This window comes from Aotus nancymaae, unplaced genomic scaffold (genome assembly GCF_030222135.1).
Source record: "Aotus nancymaae isolate 86718 unplaced genomic scaffold, 86718_ANA_hifiasm-v0.15.2.pri h1tg000004l, whole genome shotgun sequence".
NCBI classification, from domain to species: Eukaryota; Metazoa; Chordata; class Mammalia; order Primates; family Aotidae; genus Aotus; species Aotus nancymaae.
Window position 1 is genome coordinate 35,381,138 of NW_026988415.1, and position 12,955 is coordinate 35,394,092.

A 12,955-nucleotide genomic window follows, 5' to 3' on the forward strand; every position below is an offset into this window, starting at 1 on the left:
CCTCCCCAATTCCCCACCCCCCCGCTGTCCCCCCCACTCCCCCACAACAGATCCCCATGTATAGTGCTCCCCTCCCTGTGTCCATGTGTTCTCCTTGTTCAACACCCGCCTATGAGTGAGAACATGTGGTGTTTGATTTTGTGTTCTTGTGTCAGTTTGCTGAGAATGATGTACTTTCAATTTTCTTAAATTTATTGAGGTTTGTTTTATGGGCTATCATATGATCTATCTTAGAGAAAGTAACATGCACTTTTGAATAGAATGTGTATTCTGTGTTTGTTGGATGAAATGCTTTGTATATGTCTGTATATGTGTATTATTTCCATTTGTTCCAAGGTATAGTTTAAATCTATTATTTCTTTGTTGACTTTCTGTCTTGATGACCTGTCTAGTGTTGTTAGTGGAGTATTGAAGTCCCCCACTATTATTGTGATGCTGTCTATATCATTTCCTAGCTCTAGTAGTAATTGTTTTTTTAAATTTGAGAGCTCCAGTGTTAGGTGCATTTATGTTTAGGATTGTGATATTTTCCTGTTGGAAAATATTTTTTACATTATATAATGTCCCTCTTTGTCTCTTTTAACTGCTGTGGCTTTAAAGTTTATTTTGTCTGATACAAGAATAGGTATGCCTGCTCATTTTTGGTGTCCATTGGCATGAAATGGCTTTTTCCATCCTTTTACTTTAACTTTATGTGAATCCTTATGTGTTAGGTGAGGCTCCTGAAGGCAACTGATAGTTGGTTGGTGAGTTCTTATCCTTTCTCCAGTTCTGTACCTTTTAAGTGGAACATTTATGCCATTTATATTCAATGTTAGTATTGAGATGTGAGGTATCATTCCATTCATTTTGCTGTGTACTTTTTTTTGTTGTTGTTGTTTTTTTAAATTGTTGTTTGTTTTATGGGTCCTGTGATCTAGCCTTTAAAGAGGTTTTGTTTTTTGATGCATTTTCAGGATTTGTTTGAAGATTTAGAGCTCCTTTTAGCAGTTCTTGTGGTGGTGACTTGATTGTGGCAAATTCTCTCAGCATTTGTTTGTCTGAAAAAGACTGTATCTCTCCTTCAAATATGATGCTTACTTTCACTGGAGACAACATTCTTGACTGATAATTGTTTTGTTCTAGGAGGTTGAAGAATTCAGAAATGTTCACTATTTATTTTTGGAAGAGTTTAACAAGTATCACTATTAATTCTTCTTTAAATGTTTGGAAGAATTCATACATAAAGCCATCTGGTCCTGAGCTCTCTGTTGTTTGAAACATTTGGATTACTCATTCATTTCTATATTTGCTATTGGTTTCTATTTATTCTTAAATCAGTCTTGGTTTATATGTCCAGGAAATTATCAATTTCTTTTAAGTTGTTCAATTTATTGGTGTAAAATTGTTCATAACAGTGCCTTGTGATCTTTTAAAAATTTTCTTGGCATAAGTTGTAATGTCTTCTTTTTCATTTCTGATTTTATTTATATGAGTCTTCTCTCTTTATTTCTTAGTCTATCTAAGGGTTGGTAAATTTTATTTTTTCAAAAACCCACCTCTTAGTTTCATTGATTTCTAAATTCTTTTCTATTTTCTATTTCATTTATTTTGGCTCTAACCTTTATGATTTTCTTTTTTCTGCTAAATTTGTCTTCACTTTGTTTTTCTTTTTATAGTTCCTTGAGTTTTAAAGTTAGTTTGTTTGAGACCTTTTTTCTTTTTTAAGTGTAACATGGATCACTATAACATTTCCTTCTAGTACTGCTCTTGCTGTACTCATACATTTTGGAATGTTGTGTTTTTATTTTCACCTTTTTGAGATATTTTCTGATTCTCTTTTGATTTCTTTTTTGTCTCAGTGGTTGTTTAAGAGCATGTTGTTTAATTTCCATGTATTTGTGAGTTTTCTTTATTTAATTTTGTTATTAATTTATAGTTTTATTCCATTTTGGGTGAAAAATACACTTAAAATTATTTCAAACTTCTTTAATTTGTTAAGACCTTTTATGTTACCTAGCATGTGATCTACCCTATAAAATATTCAGTGTGCACTTGAAAAAAATATGTATTCTGCTGCTATTAGGTAGAATGATCTGTATGTGTTAGGTTCATTTGATCTATAGTATTGCTCAAGTTTGCTATTTTCTTATTGAGTTTCTGCCTGGATGATCTAGAGTAATGAATTTCCTATTATTGTTTTGCTGTCTATTTCTCCCTTCATATCAGTCAATATTTGCTTTACATATTTAGGGACTTTAATGTTGGTGTATATATTTACAATTGTTATAACTTCCTTTTGAATTTAACCTTTTTTTCACCATATAATGACATTCTTTGTCTCTAGAGAGTCTATGATTCAAAGTCTATTTTGTATAAGTATAACCACCCCAGTGCTCTTTTGATCATAAATTTTCATAGAATATTCTCATCTGTTCTTTTTTAGCCTATGCGTGTTCTTAAATCTAAGGTGAGTCTCTTGTAGACAGCATGTAGTTGTGTCTTTTTAAAAAATTCATTCAGTGGAATCAACCCAAATGCCCACCAGTGGTAGACTGGATAAAGAAAATGTGGTACATATACACCATGGAATACTATGCAATCATAAAAAGGAGTGAGGTCATGTCCTTTGCAGGGACATGGATGGAGCTGGAAGCAGTTGTCCTCAGCAAACTAATACAGGAGCAAAAAACCAAACACTCCTTGTTCTCAGTTATAAGTGGAAGCTGAATAATGAGAACATATGGACACATGGGGTAAACAACACCCACTGGGATTTGTTGTGAGGGCAAGGGGAGGGAGAGCATCACAAAGAATAGCTAATGGATGCTGGGCTCAATACCTAGGTGATGGGTTGATCTGTACAGCAAATCACCATGGCACACGTTTACCTATGTAACAAACCTGCACATTCTGCACATGTACCCTGGAACTTAAAAGAAAAGTTGATGGTGACTTCTGCCAAGATGGCCAAATAGGAACAGCTCCAGAGTGCAGTTCCCAGCGAGAGCAATGCAGAAGGCAAGTGATTGCCGCATTTCCAACCGAGGTACCAGGTTCATCTCAATGGGACTGGTTGGACAGTGGGTGTAGCCCAAAGAGGGTAAATGGAGGCAGGGTGGGGCGATGCCTCACCCAGGAAACGCAACGGGCTGGAGGGCCCTCCCTCCTACCCAACAGAGGCCATCGGGGATGTTTCCAGCCACTCTGGAGCTCTGGTTTGGATACTGTGCTTCTCCCGCAGTCTTTGCAGCCCACAGAATCACCTGCCAACAGGCGCCACGGGTTTTCAGGCAAATCTGGGCAGCTGATGCAGCCGGCACCACGAGTTCCCAGCACAAATCTGAGCAGCCGTTTTGACTGGCGCCTGTACTGTCAGCGAGACCGAGTTGCCCATACCCCTGAGAGAAAGGGGGCTGAAGGTGGGGAGCCAGATGATCTGGCCCTGTGGGTCCCATCCCACAGATACCAGCAAACTGAATCCCACTGGTTTGGGATTTTCACAGCCAGCACAGCAGTTTGAGCTTAACCCTTGTCTGTTAAGCTCCATGCGGGGAGAGGCACCTGCCATTACAGAGGCAGCTCTAACCTTACCTGTGTAAACAATAGAACAAAGAAGTTTACACAGCAGCTGGGGGGAGTCTGCGGCAGCTCAACAACACCTCTGCAGGCAGACTGTGACTAGACTTCCTCCTTGCTGGGCAAGGCATCTCTGAAAAAAGGCAGCAGCCTGTCAGGGACTTATAAATAAAGTCACACCTTCCTGGGACAGAGCACCTGGGAAAAGGAATGGTTGTGAGTTCTGCTGCAGCAGACTTAAATGTCCCTGCCCAGCAGCTCTGAAGGGAGCAACAGAGCGCCCAGCACAGCACTTGGGCTCTGACAGACTGCCTCCTCAAGTGACAGACTGCCTCCTCAAGTGGCTCCTTGACCCCTGTATATCCAAAGAGTAACCTCATACAGGAGATATCTGGCTGACATCTGGCATGTACTCTTCTGGGACGGTTACCAGAGGAAGGAAAAGGCAGCAATCCTTGCTGTTCTGCAGCTCCCACGGGTGATTCCCAGGTGAGTAGGGTCTGGAGTGGACCTCAAGCAGTCCTGCAGCAGAGGGGCCTCAATGTTAGAAGGAAAACTAAAAAACAGAAAGAAATAACCTCAACATCAACAAAAATGATGTCCACTCAGAGACCCCATCTGAAACACACCAACTTTAAAGACCAAAGATAGATAAATCCAAGAAGATGTGAAGAGACCAGCACAAAAAGGCTGAAAACACCAAAAACCAGAATGCCTCTCCTCCTCCAAGGGATCACAACTCCTTACCAGCAAGGTAACAAAACTGGATGGAGAATGAATTTGACAAATTGACAGAAACAGGCTTCAGAAGGTGAGCGATCAAAAACTTCTCTGAGCTAAAGGAACATGTTCTAACCCAATGCAAAGAAACTAAGAACCTTGAAAAATGGTTAGATGAAATGCTAACTAGAGTGACCAGCTTAGAGAAGAACATAAATTACTTGATGGAGCTGAAAAACACAGCACAAGAACTTCACACAGCATACACAAGCTTCAATAGCCGAATCGATCAAACAGAAGAAAGGATATCAGAGATTGAAGATCAACTCAATGAAATAAAATGAGAAGGCAAGATTAGAGAAAAGAGAGTGAAAAGAAATGGACAAAGCCTCCAAGAAATATGGGATTATGTGATTAAGACCTAATCCCTGAACATGACGGGGAGAATGAATCCAAGCTGGAAAACACTCTTCAGGATATTATCCAGGAGAACTTCCACAACCTAGCAAGGCAGGCCAACATTCAAATCCAGGAAATACAGAGAACATAACAAAGATGTTCCTCAAGAGGAGCAACCCCAAGGCACATAATCGTCAGATTCACCAGGGTTGAAATGAAGGAGAAAATGCTAAGGGCAGCCAGAGAGAAAGGTCGGGATACCCACAAAGGGAAGCCCATCAGACTCACAGTGGATTTCTTGGCAGAAACCCTACAAGCCAAAAGAGAGTGGGGGCCAATATTCAACATCCTTAAAGAAAAGAACTTTCAACCCAGAATGTCATATCCAGCCAAACTAAGCTTCATAAGTGAAGGTGAAATAAAATCCTTTACAGACAAGCAATTGCTGAGAGATTTCATCACCACCAGGCCTGCCTTACAAGAACTCCTGAAGGAAGCACTAAACGTGGAAAGGAACAACCAGTACCAGCCACTGCAAAAACGTACCAAATGGTAAAGACCATCAACACAATAAAGAAACTGCATCAACTAACAGGCAAAACAATCGGCTAGTATCAAAATGGCAGGATCACATTCACACATGACAATATTAACCTTAATGTAAATGGGCTAAATGCCCCAATCAAAAGACACAGACTGGCAAATTGGATAAAAAGTCAATACCCATTGGTGTGCTGTATTCAGGAGACTCATCTCACATGCTAAGACACACATAGACTCAAAATAAAGGGATGGAGGAAGATTTACCAAGGAAATGGAGAGCAAAAAAAAGCAGGAGTTGCAATCCTACTCTCTGATAAAACAGACTTTAAACCAACAAAGATGAAAAGAGAGAAAGAAGGACATTACATAATGGTAAAGTGATCAATACAAGAAGAAGAGCTAACGATCCTAAATATATATGCACCCAATACAGGAGCACCCAGATACATAAAGCAAATTCTTAAGGACTTACAAAGAGACTTAGACTCCCACACAGTAACAATGGGAGACTTTAACACTCCACTGTCAATATTAGAGGGATCAACCAGACAGAAAATTAACAAGGATATCCAGGACTTGAACTCAGAACTGGACCAAATGGACCTAATAGACATCTACAGAACTCTCCACCCCAAATCCACAGAATATACATTCTTCTCAGCACCACATTGCATTTACTCTACACTTGATCTTAGCCAAAAGGCCGAGAAGCAATGCATTTACTCTAAAACTGACCACATAATTGGAAGTAAATCACTCCTTATCCAATGCAAAAGAACGGAAATCATAACCACCAGTATCTCAGACCACAGTGCAATCAAATTAGAACTCAGGATTAAGAAATTCATTCAAAAACACACAACTGCATGGAAACTGAACAACCTGCTCCTGAATGACTACTGAATAAATAATGAAATGAAGGCAGAAGTAAAGATGTTCTTTGAAACCAATGAGAATGAAGACACAACGTACCAGAATCTCTGGGACACATTTAAAGCAATGTCTAGAGGGAAATTTATAGCACTAAATGCCCACATGCAAAGAGAGGAAAGATCTAAAATTGACACCCTATCATCAAAATTAAAACAACTTGAGGAGCAAGATCAAACAAATTCAAAAGCTAGCAGAAGACAAGAAATAACTACGTTCAGAGCAGAACTGAAGGAGATAGAGACACAAAAAGCCCTCCAAAAAATCAATAAATCAAGGAGCTGGTTTTTTGAAAAGATCAACAAAATAGATAGACCACTAGCCAGACTAATAAAAAGAAAAGAGAGAAGAATCGAATAGATGCAATAAAAAATGTTAAAGGGAATGTCACCACCAGGTCCACAGAAATGCAAACTACCATCAGAGATTACTACAAACAACTCTATGCACATAAACTAGTAAATCTAGAAGAAATGGACAAATTCCTGGAAATATTTGAAGTTCTAGCCAGAGCAATCAGCAAGGAAAAGAAATAAATTCAATTAGGGAAAGAGGAAGTCAAATTGTCTCTATTTGCAGACGACATGATTGTATATTTAGAAGACCCCATTGTTTCAGCCCCAAATCTCCTTAAGATGATAATCAACTTCAGCAGTCTCAGGATACAAAGTCAATGTGCAAAAATCGCAAGCATTCCTGTACACTAACAACAGACAGACAGACAGCCAAATCAGAAGCGAACTCCTATTCACAATTGCCACAAAGAGAATAAAATACCTAGGAATATAACTAACAAAGGATGTGAAGGACCTCTTCAAGGAGAACTACAAACCACTGCTCAAAGAAATAAGAGAGGACACAAACAGAAAAACATTCCATGTTCCTGGTTAGGAAGAATCAATATTGTGAAAATGGCCGTACTTCCCAAAGTAATTTATAGATTCAATGCTATCCCCATCGAGCTACCATTGACCTTCTTCACAGAACTGGAAAAAACTACCTTAAACTTCATATGTAACCAAAAAAGAGCCTGCATAGCCAAGACAATCCTAAGCAATAAGAACAAAGCTGAATGCATTACACTGCCTGATTTCAAACTATACTACAAGTCTACAATAATCAAAACAGCATGGTAGTGGTACCAAAACAGAGATTTAGACCAATGGAACAGAACAGAGGCCTGAGAAGTAGCACCACACACCTACAACCATCTGTTCTTTGACAAACCTGACAAAAACAAGCAATGGGAAAAGGATTCCCTGTTTAATAAGTGGTGTTGCGAAAACTGGCTAACCATGTGCTGAAAGCTGAAACTAGACCCATTCCTTACACCTTATACAAAAATGAACTCCAGGTGGATTAAAGATTTAAACATAAGACCTAATATCATGAAAACCCTAGAAGAAAACCTAGGCAAAACCATTCAGGACATAGGCATAGGCAAGGACTTCATGACTAAAACGCCAAAAGCATTGGCAACAAAACCCAAAATAGACAAATGGGATCTAATTAAACTTAAAAGTTTCTGTATAGCAAAAGAAACAATCATTAGAGTGAAACTGCAACCAACAGAATGGGAAAAAATTTTTGCAATCTACCCATCTGACAAAGGACTATTATCCAGAATCTATAAAGAACTAAGAGAAATTTGCAAGAAAAAAACAAACAGGCTGGGCGTGGTGGCTCACGCCTATAATCTCAGCACTTTGGGAGGCCGAGGTGGGTAGATCACGAGGTCAAGAGATCAAGACCATCCTGGTCAACAAGGTGAAACCTCGTCTCTACCAAAAATACAAAAATTAGCTGGGCATGGTGGCACGTGCCTGTAGTCCCAGCTACTCAGGAAGCTGAGGCAGGAAAATTGCTTGAAGCCAGGAGGTGGAGGTTGCAGTGAGCCAAGATCGCGCCATTGCACTCCAGCCTGAGTAACAAGAGCGAAACTCCGTCTTAAAAAAAAAAATACCCCATCAAAAAGTGGGTGAAGGATATGAACAGGCATTTTTTTTTGAACAGGTACTTTTCAAAGGAAGACATTTATGTGGCCAAGAAACATGAAAAATTGCTCATCATCACTGGCATTAGAGAAATGCAAATCAAAGTCACATTGACATACCATCTCATGCCAGTTAGAATGGCAATCATTAAAAAATCTGGAGACAACAGATGCTGGAGAGGATTTGGAGAAATAGGAATGCTTTTACACTGTTGGTGGGAGTGTAAATTAGTGCTACCATTGTGGAAGACAGTGTGGCGATTCCTCAAGGATCTAGAAATGAAATAATATTTGACTCAGCAGTCCCATTACTGGGTATATACACAAAGGATTATAAATTGATCTATTATAAAGACACATGCACATGTATGTTCATTGTGGCACTGTTTACAATAGCAAAGACTTGGAACCAACCCAAATGCCCATCAAGGATAGACTGGATAAAGAATATGTGGCACATACACACCTTGGAATACTATGCAGCCATGAAAAACGATGAGTTAATGTCCTTTGCAGGGACGTGGATAAATCTGGAAACCATCATTCTCAGTAAACTGACATAAGAACAGAAAACGAAACACTGCATGTTCTCACTCATAAGTGGGTGTTGAACAATGAGAACACATGGACACAGGGAGGGGAACATCACACACTGGGGTCTGTTGGGGGTGGGGTCTAGGGTAGTGATAGCAGTGTGTGGAGAGATTTGGGTGAGATAACATTAGGAGAAATACCTAATGTAGGTGATGATGGGATGGAGGCAGCAAACCAACATGGTATTTGAATACCTATGTAATAAACATGCAAGATCTGCACAGGTACCCCAGAACTTAAAGTATAATAATAAAAAGAAAGAAATTTGATGAAAAAATTTATTCAACCACTGTGTATCTTTTAATTAAAAAGTTTAATTCATTTAAATTTAATGGAATTATTGATAGGGAAGGTTTTACTTTTGCCATGTCTGTCTGATTTATACTCCTGATTTTTATTTTCTTTCTGATTTGTACTTCTCTTGTTCTTCTCTTCTCCTGATGTCTTTCTTTGTGGTTTGACGACTTTTTGTAGGGAAGTGCTTTGATTATTTTCTTTTTTATCTTTTGCGTATCTATTATCAGATTTTTTTCTTGTGCTTACCATAAGGCTGATATTGAACCTCTTATAGTTATAACCATCTATTTAAAGTTGATAATAAATTAACTTTTGTTGTATACAAAAGCTGTAGTCATTTATCCCTACACACAAACTTTATGTTATTCATATTAGGGTTTACTTTCAAAAAATATTGTGCATGAATTAATACATTTTTGTGATTATTCTTAATATTTTTGTATTTTAATTTTCATACTAGGATTAAAAGTGACTTATATGCAACAATTACATTATTACAATGTTTTGTTTTTCCTTGTATATTTAACTTCAGCAGTGAAACTTCTATTCATATGACTTGTGTTGCTGCTCAAAGTCTGTTTCTTTCAACTTGAAGAACTCCCTATAGTATTTCTTGTGAGGTAAGTATAGTGGTGACAAACTTTTTGGTTTTCTTTGTTTATCTGGAGAAGTCTTTAGGTCTAGTTCATTTTTAAAGACAGCTTTTCTGGTTATAGTATTCTTAGAATGCAGTTTTTTTTTTCTTTCAGTACTTTGACTATATCATTGCACTCTCTCTAGGCTGCAAGGATTTTGTGGGAAATGCATTTATATTCTTATAGAGGCTCCCTTGCAAATGACAAGTCATTTTTCTCTTCCTGTTTTCAAAATTCCTTATTTTTGAGTTTTGACAGTTTGATTATAATGTGTCTTGGTGTGGACCTCTGAAAGTTTAACCAAATTGGAAAATATAGGGCTTGATGTATCTGGATGTTCATTTACCTCCCCAAACTTGGGATGTATTCAACAACTATTGCTATAAAAATTCTTTCCTCTACTTTCTCTTTCTCTTCTCTTTCCGAGACTCCCATTTTGCATATATTATTTTTCTTAATGTGTCTCATAAGTCCCATAGACTTTCTTCCTTTTTTCATTATTTTCTTTTTATTCCTCTGACTGAATAATTTAAAATGACCTGTCTTTGAGTTTACTAATTCTTTCTTTTGCTTGATTGAGTCTGCTGTTCAAGTTTTCTTTTAAGTTTTTCAGTTTAGCTATTTATGTTCTTCAGCCCCATAATTTTTGTTTGGTTTTATTTTGTGGTTTCTATTTCTTTGTTGAACTTCTCATTTTGTTCATGCTTTTGTTTTACTGATTTTGTTTGATATCTATCTGTGTTATCTTTCAGCTTACTGAGCTTCCTTAGGATTGTTATTTTGAATTATGTGTCAGGAAATTTATAGGTATCTATTTCATAACAGTCAGTTAGTGGAGCTTTATTTATTTTTCTTTTTGGTGATGCCATGTCATGTTTCCCTGATTGCTTGTAATCCTTGTAGTCTTGTGTTGATGTTGCAAATTTGAAAAAACAGCCACCTCTTCCAGTCTTTATAGACTGGCTTTGGCAGGGAAAGACTTTCCCAGTCATCCAAGACTGGGATTCTGGGCAGGCCCACTAGTGTCAGCATTTCTTGGTGTACTCCTTGGAAAGGATCAGTATCACTTACCTTCCCCACACATTCTTGCTGAAGTCAACCATCGCTTTCCATTTCTCTGACCATTGGTGGTCAGAGCCTGTCCTTTCTCCATCTCAGATAAGTTCTCACTGACATGGGCCACTCTGGGACCTTTTTGCACTGGCAAAAAAAAAAAAAAAAAAAAAAAAAAAAAGTTGATCCTTGTCCAGGATCAGCTTGTGGATAGATGGAGTTCAGAAAAAGGAGTGGGAATCAAAGAGTTTGGGGAAACAGAGTTGTATCCAGCAAAGCCACCCATACCTTATATCACAATGCTATTTCAAAGGGGCCCTGTTGAAGGGTATGACCCCCTGGGAACTTGCCCAAGAAAGCCAGGCAATCAAGGGAGCCAACCACCAACCAACCACAATGGCTCCTGGGACCTTTCTCAGACACGGTTTTCCCAAGAGCATGTCTGTGTGCTCAGGTTGGGTTGTAAATCACTAGTGATATTGACCACTTGGAGGAGAAAATACCCATGTATCTTAGACGAGAGATGTATATCCTTTGAAAAGCATAAACAACCATGTAAATTGATATATTTCACAAATACTGTAAGTACCTGTTATGTGATATGCACTCTTTAGGCACTTGTGCTGCATGTATTAGTAGAAAAACAGGCCAAGATCACTACCTTCCTGAAGCTTATATTTGAGCTGATGATCACAGCTAAGAAGTAGAGATGTTCCTAGATTTACAATGGTGTTACATCCCAATAAACTCACCATAAGTTGAAAATATAATTAAGTAAAGGGCCATCTCTATATGGTACCTAATGTGCCAAGCCCTGTTTTAAGGGCTTTACATGTATTAACTCTTTTAATGCTTATCACAACCCTGAAAGAAAGGAAATATTGTGTGCTGATGTCCCACATATTGGAGAACCAAAAGAATCCACAGACCCCTTGAAAGAAGTGGCAGGCTGCAGCCTACTCTGTGAGATGTGTGAAAGACTGTAAGTCACCAGAGTGTGAGAGGGGGAGAGTCTGCTTCTTAGTACACATTCCCACAGGAAAATATGAAAATCCAGACCACAGGAGAAGGCCTTAACCCTACCCAGAGCTAGCATATATTTAGGAAGCTGTGTGAAATATAAAAGGAGAAGCAGCAATGGGAAGTGCCTTACAGGCATTCTCAGTCTCCAGTGTGAACTGAGGGAAGCCGTTCCTGATGATACATCACAAGGGCCCTCAAGGAAGTCAGCCAATTAGCTCAGGGAGGGGTTGCACGGTAAAAGAAGCTCCCAACTATATTTTGTGATTTAATCTTCAGTGGGGACAAATTCCCTTGACCAGAACCTGGTTGGGGTGGTCAGCAAGTGAGAAGTACACTGCAGACAACAGCGCAGGAGCTCGACACCTGGCCTTGTGGGCAGTTGGGGAGGGGTGTGGCCTCAAAGCCATGGTTGATATCTCTGCAGAGATGCTGCTGGCCTGGGGCAGGTCTGAGATGAGTGCAGACTGACTGAATCTAAATCTGGTGCTGTTAGCAGAGCACTGCAGGATCAAGATTGGCCTTACCAACTTTGTGGGAGCCATGTGAGGTTTACTGCTGTCTGTTACTCCCCACTCCCTTTGTGAACTCTTCTGTGAACTAAAGGCAGTTATACTCCCTTCTATACTTTACTACAGTGGCCTGAGAATCACCTCCCAGTCTTCTCAGGGGCCTCAGCCTGCCCTGAACAAGGAGAGTCAGAGCACAGACTCACCTAACCCTGGTCCCACCTGGTGGTATCCCTCCACCTGCCCTGGTAGCTTAACACAAAGGACATAAACTTTGGGGAGCTTTATAGGCCACCCCCCTTACCTGAGAAACCAGAATACTTTCCCTAGGCAACTTAGGAAAAGCTCAAATCCCACTGCTACTACCACAGCTGGTGCTCTTTTGCAAATGCCACCTCCTGAATGGAGGCCAACCAACACAGGCCAGTATGGCACCTCTAGGTAGAATAAAACTGTCCCCAGGGAGAAAACAGCTGTGTGACCTCAGCCATTACTCCTGCCTGCAACACCCTGGCTATCCAGAGGTCCTGAGTATGTCCACGTGAAAAGTTCACTACTATTATAACCAGTTTTCAAGAAAGCCAGCACACTAAATCTATCTACAACCAAGGAATTTCACAGAGTCTATGTCATGATCTTGCCACCCCCTTCAGAGCTGGTGCTGGTATCCACTGCTGGGTGATATGAAGACTGACCACATCACT

The 12,955-nt window shown here is 39.4% G+C and overlaps 1 protein-coding gene and 1 pseudogene across 1 annotated transcript in view; one reads left to right on the plus strand and one right to left on the minus strand.

Moving 5' to 3' along the window:
* LHFPL1 (LHFPL tetraspan subfamily member 1) overlaps positions 1-12,955 on the plus strand; it is a 207,849-nt gene that overhangs the window by 79,599 nt on the left and 115,295 nt on the right. The window lies entirely within an intron of this gene.
* Positions 5,781-5,935, minus strand: LOC135269411 (U2 spliceosomal RNA; annotated as a pseudogene).